Source organism: Falco punctatus (assembly GCF_963210335.1).
Source record: "Falco punctatus genome assembly, chromosome: 7".
Classification (NCBI taxonomy): domain Eukaryota; kingdom Metazoa; phylum Chordata; class Aves; order Falconiformes; family Falconidae; genus Falco; species Falco punctatus.
In genome coordinates, this window is record NC_137587.1 from 4,606,920 (window position 1) to 4,612,919 (window position 6,000).

At 57.1% G+C, this 6,000-nt stretch overlaps 1 protein-coding gene across 2 annotated transcripts in view; it reads right to left on the bottom strand.

Moving 5' to 3' along the window:
- Nucleotides 1-3,486, bottom strand: part of FLRT2 (fibronectin leucine rich transmembrane protein 2) — a 65,483-nt gene extending 61,997 nt beyond the window's left edge. Inside the window, exon 1 of one of the 2 annotated variants that reach the window (XM_080395787.1) lies at nt 3,352-3,486. The gene's annotated coding sequence lies outside the window, so the exon portion shown is untranslated. Of the gene's footprint in view, nt 1-407; nt 545-3,351 lie in introns of those variants that run through there. The other variant, XM_080395785.1, reaches the window with a different exon arrangement.
- Between the last annotated feature and the right edge of the window lie 2,514 nt (nt 3,487-6,000).

Here is a 6,000-nt window from a genome sequence, read left to right on the forward strand (position 1 = left end):
GGGGGGGGTAGGGCTGGGGGCCGGGCTCGGCACCTTCCCGGGATGTGACCGGGGATCCGGGACCACGGTGCCAGCCGGGGGTCCCGCTGCTGACCCCCGCACCCGGGGACCCTGCGAGCGCTTGCTGCCGGCCATTCATAAATGTGTGTATGTGCGGGTCTGTGTGTGCGTGCCCGCGTGTGCCCGTGCCCGGCGCCGCGCACTCGCAGCCACGGGGCTCTAACGATGCGGAGGCGAGATTCCTGACACCCCACCTGACCCACGGCTCCTTAACTTCGCCTTCCCGGGGCCGGCAAAGAGCTCCGCGGCTTTAAATCGCCCGGGGCTGGAACTAGCAGGAAGGAGGAAAGTAAAATAATAATAAAAAAATAATTTAAAAAAATAGAAAAATGAAATCCCAACTGTACCTGGCGGTGTCTGGGAATCCCTCGCCGGCACCGATCATAATCCCCCTCCGCGCCTCTGGCCCCCCGCACCAAAACTTTTCCGCCGCCGCTCCTCGGGGGTGGCCGCCGCCCTCCGTGCCGCGCAGCGCCGCTCCCGGCCGGCCCCGCTCCCCGCCGGCCGCCGCTGCGGAGCGACCCCCGCGCCTCCCGCGCCTTCCTCCGCCCTTAGGAGGCAGCGGCATCGTCCTCCCCCCGGCTCCGCCACCGCCGCCGCCGGCGCGCAGCCCGCGGCTCTGGCATCCCCAACGCACTTTCTCTCCTCGGTTCGCTCACTCTTCCCCCCGCCGGTCCTCCTTCTCCGGTATTAAAAAAAAAAAAAAAAAAAAAAAAAAAAGTTAAAAAAAAAACCAAAACAAAACAAAAACGGGAAGGGACCGCGGGTACGCCTGGTCTTGGGGGTTCTTGCTTTCTTTTTTTCTCTCTTTCTGTCCTCTGGAAATGATGAAAGGATCACATGAGGAGCAGGCGCGGAGACCCAGGACCCCTGGAAGTCGGAGAAGGCATCGGACACGTATCTGTGAGTATGTGTGTGAGTCTGTGTCTGGCTCTCTCCAAGTCCTGCGCCTGCCTCCAGCCGGGATTGCAGGCTGGTCTTAGCAGTAATGATGCCTCAGATCTGACTATTCCCTGCTAATGTAAGTCGTGCCTTTTTTTCCTCCCTGCCTGACACCCCAGGGAGATGTTTACAGTAATGAATTCAGTTGATAGCCATCTCTCTCTCTCTCCTGGAGTCCCTCCCACATTTCTAGTTTAAAGAATGCTTGGAAGGCAGGGCTGCAACCTAAAGCTTTCCAAGAGGCAGTCAGGGTAGGTTTTCTCTTTTTCTCTTTCCTTTTTTTTCTTTTTTTTTTTCTTCCCGCTTTTAACCCGTTGCTTGCTGAAGGCAGCTTAGCTCCCTCCCTCCCTTTGGACTCGCCCTCCCCTCCTCCTCCTCCTCGCAGCGAGGGGAAGCAAGCGGGCGGTGCTGCGCGCGGGTTACGCAGCCCGCGGACACCCCACCCCCCCCGCCTCGCCGCGGCTGCCCGGCCCCGCTGGCCGGCTCGCTCCCGGGCTCTGGCGGGGAGGATCCGAGGAGCTGGAAAACTCCCCGAGCTGCGGTCCTAGCAGGGAGATGCCCTCGCCGGCAGTAATTACAGCCGTGTTCTCCACCAACATGGCGATATTTCATGTGCAGCCGCCGCCAAGCCCGCCTCACCCCCTCCCCCCGCGAACTTTTAGGTAGGCAATAGCAGTACTCAATACATATAACACAGAATAAAAGAAAGTCCAACCCTCAGGGACCAGACGGACCTCCTTTAGTATTCCGTCTGATTTCCATCATCAGGCAGAAAGACTTTATAAACCGCTGGAGAAACCGCCTCTTGCCCTAAAGCGCTAACACCCACACCCCCACACCCCCCGCCCCCCCTCCGGCGCTCAGCCAGTGCGTGTGCGCGTTCATGTGTGCGCGTTCATGTGTGTGCGCGCATCCCGGGCTGCCTGCGCTTTTTTCGGGGTAACCCTTCCCCTGCCGCCCCGTTCCCCGCTAAGCCGCTGCCCTGCCCTGCCAAGCCCACGCAAAGGCAGGACTATTTTAACACCGAGAAGCACCCGGGCGATAGGATACAGCCCTCCAAGGTAGGACGGGGGTTGTGCGCGAGGAGAATTTGCCTCGAAACTCCTCCATTAGTACAGAAAACGCACAATGCGGCGTTTGCTGCGAGTTACTTTAAGAGAGGGGCTGGGGAGGGGTGGGGAGAGGAGAGCTGATCAATGCCATGTGTCGAGGAAACAGAAAAAGCAACCGAAATGCCTCGGGGGTTGCTTCTCCCTCACCCCCGGCTGCTCGCTAGCTTGCATTTTCAGCTCAAAAGCTGAATCACTCGCCATTGTCTCCGCACCTCCTTCGCTGGGGGGTGGGGTGGGTGGGGGGGCTAAATTATTCACGACTTCAAAGGTTTAACAAGCCGTACCGACCAGCCCGGCTCCTGGCCCCCCCCGCACCCTGCCCTCCAAGGGGGCTTAGGACCCCCCCACCTCACCCCGCTCCTTAACAGCCAGCCCCGAGCCGCCCTGCCCGGAGAAGAGGCTGCGCCCTCACCTACGCGGGTGCGCTGAGTGCTGGGGATGCGCGGAACGGGGAGCGCAGGTACCCCGGCATTTCTCAGGGGACTCGGCGAGGGGGAAGGAGTTGAGGACGAGCCCGCTCCCCTCCCGACACCTCTGCCTCGGGGTCCGGGGTACGCCCCCGGGATGGAGGTGGGGGGGTCCTAACCCCCCGGCGGGGCTCAGCCGGCCGGGAAGGAGCGGGTCTGGCACGGGTCAGCCCGCGGGGAGAGCCTGTACCCCCGGCTCGGAGGGAGGGCTGCTCGCTGCTCCCAGGGATGAAAGCATCAGGAGCCCCGCAGGGTCTAGAGGCAAATGAACGACGTTGATCAAAGGCTGTTCTGGGTCTTTTTTGACTTTTTAGGACCTGTCTTTATTTATTTTTTTTTAAGGCTCTGCATACTTTTCAAAGCTCTTATTTGAGGATGATTTATATCCCTTTCCCGAAGCTGATAGACGAGCGGTGCATTTTTTCGTGGAAAAAAAAAAATAGCCCCCCTTATAAATCTTTCTCGTCCTCTGTCCATCCGTCCCTTCTTTCTCCACGTTCCCCGATATTAGCAACCTGTCGCCGACACACAGAGCTTTGTCGATCCCAGCCAGGCATTTCTGCTCCCTGTGCCCCCAAATCACGGGGGATACTACAAGCTCCTGCTGCCTTGCCCCACGGCCCCAGAGGGGCTAGGGGGGGGGTCACGCCCGGCCCCCTCCTGCCCTTGGCCCCTCACCCAGCCCACGCTTCACATCAGAGACACTCGAGACACACTTCGGTCAAATCAAGAGGGTGTCAAGCCAAGGAGATGACTCGACCAGCCGTTACCTGCTCCTGCGGAGGTGGGTCCTCCTCGCTTGGTCACCCAAAGCCCACCGGGTCCGGCAGGTTGAAAGGGACTAAAGTGACCGAAGCGCTGTGCTCCGGCATGGTATGATTTTAGGGATCACTGCCAAGGTCTCTGCTTTCCATAGCTGCCAACGGACACCATCACGCAAGGTTTCTCTCAAGGAAAGGAGGAAGGAAATTGTCTTGCCAAGCTGCTCGTCCAGCCGGTCACTTGACCCCGTCCCCCACCGATGACACGGAGGAACACCCCGGGAAAGCGGTTAAACGCCTCGGAATTCCCTTGTCTTCCTCTCCCAGCGGTGGCTGGGGCGCAGCGCGGCGGAGCGCCCTCACGGCCGCGCCGGCCCCGCTCCCCGCCGGCTGCCCGAGCGGCTCCGCTGCGCAGCGAGGGGGACCGGTCCCAGCCGCGGGGCTGCGGCGCGCCCAGCCTCGGGCATAGTCTTCCTTAAACTTTGCCTAGCGAGCGAGTCAGCGGCTTAACCCTTTGCAGCCCTTGCTCTCGCCCGGCCGCCGAGCCCGCAGCCCTGGGGATGCGCTGGTGCGAGGGGCAGCGCAGCCGGCTGCTCGCCCGGCGGCTTTCAGTTACGTGCCATTCGCTAGTCTTGATTTCATTTCATTATTATTTTTTTTTTTTCAGTTGAAATAAATCACAACCGCCAACTGGGGAGCAGTTGGAGAGCTGAACACTGCTCTCTGGTTAGGGGCCGGAGGAAAAAAAAAAAAAAAAAAAAAAAAAAAAAAAAAAAAAAGAGTCCTCTCGGCAAAGCAGCTTTCTTGGGGACTCACCTGTGGTCCCTACTTTGTCACCGAGTCTGGTATGGAAACTGTCACACTCATGGCACGGATCCCTCGCACACACATACACAGAGCTTCTACACCTTCCTCAGCGTGGTGTGGCTGAAAGTACAGCTCCGCATGAGCTATTTCACTCAGACCTCCGGATTCAGCACGTTTACAGGTTATTAATAACAGCAGAGAAAGGAGCAAGCGAGAAAGAAACATATTTCCATGGAAAAAAAAATAGAAAAAAAAAAAACAACAAACCAACCAGAAAGCCTTTTTCACACATGCACTTTGTAGTCAAAGGAAATATTTACCACCAGCAAACTCCAGCATGTCAGAACATGTTTCCTTCGAAGCAGAAGAGAGCTTAAAAATGAGAGAAAAAGCATGTGCAATTCAAAGATGAAATGAAGTGCATGAAAGCTTTCCAAACTCAGCACCACCAGCCTGGAGCCTGATGTCAAGACAACGCCGGAGCGCTGCAACACAAAGATGTGGAAGGGGAAAGAAGGAAACTAGCAAACTCCATTGTTTTTTGTGGTTGGTGTTTTTTTTTTCTTTTTTTTTTTTTAATATTCTTTTTTATATATTTTCAGGAAATTATGATGTTTGCCACCCTTCCCTGCACACCCCCCCCACACACCCCGAATAAAAACAAAATAAGGGGGACAAACACATACGACCACCTCTAAGTGCAGCTGAACACTGAGAGCCTGGAGGTGGGCTGGGCTGCCGGGACCTCCTTGCAGCGCCCCGGGGGTCACCCCGCGGGGAGGACACGGAGGCAATGGCCCCTGCGGGCCAAGGGGACTCTGGCCTCGTGAGCTGTGTAAGGTAAGGCTGGTCGAGGAAGGAGAAGAACCCTACAATAAGCCAACGAGCAGGGGAAAAAAAAATAAACAAAAAACCCCAAACCAAACCTCCTCCCACCCACATTTTTAGGTTTGGAATTTAAGAAGAGGCAAATAGACCTATTTGAAAGAATACCCGCCTCCCCCCCCCCCCAAAAAAAAAAAGAAAAAAAGCCAAACAAAAAACCCCCCTTTAGATATTGCATATAGCCTCATCCCGTTTGTAACGTTGGGGGGCAGAAGCGGGGAGGTGGGCGCAGCCGCCGGGCTGAGGCCGGCGGGCAGGCGGGCGCGCAGCGGGGCTCCGCGGGCGCGGAGCGGGGCGGGCTGCAGCGCCGGCGGCGCGGCGCAGGGGGCAGCAGAGCCCAGCGCTGGGCGACCGGGACACCCCCCCCACCCCACCCCCGATGGCTCGGTCTGCTCACAACAGCTTCCCCCCCACCCGCGATATAAGTGTGTGTGTGTGAGCAAACCGCCCGGCGTGGGGAAAGGCAGCCGAAAAGGCGGTACAGCGAGGGTGCTCCCGCATGGGCTGGGGGCACGCAGGGTGGCCAGCCCGCGGTGGTGGTCCTCCGAGCCGCAACGCCACCTCACTTATTTGAAACAGAATGTGAAATGGGGTAACATTAAGGAAGATTATAAAAATCAGAGTCTTTTCCATAAATTCCTTTTTTTTTTCTTTTTTCTTTTTTTTTTTTTACCCCCAGCTGTATCGTTAAAGTGATTTCTGCAGCTGCAGGGGAGCCGGGAAAAGGCACTGGAAGTGATTCTGTAATGGGGTGGGGGGTGGGGGGGGCTGGTTGGTCTGAAACGTACTGAGTGATGCCCGGGTCTTGTCAATCATGTCAAATTGGGGGTCAGGCCTTAAATTCGTGCAGCTGATAGAAGGGAGGGGGGGGGCTAGCAATCACAAGGTGAATTCTTCATCAAATTTGGGAAAATCAGCTGCTTTAAAAAAAAAGGCTTTGAGGAAGGGAAGGGAAGAAAAAAAGGA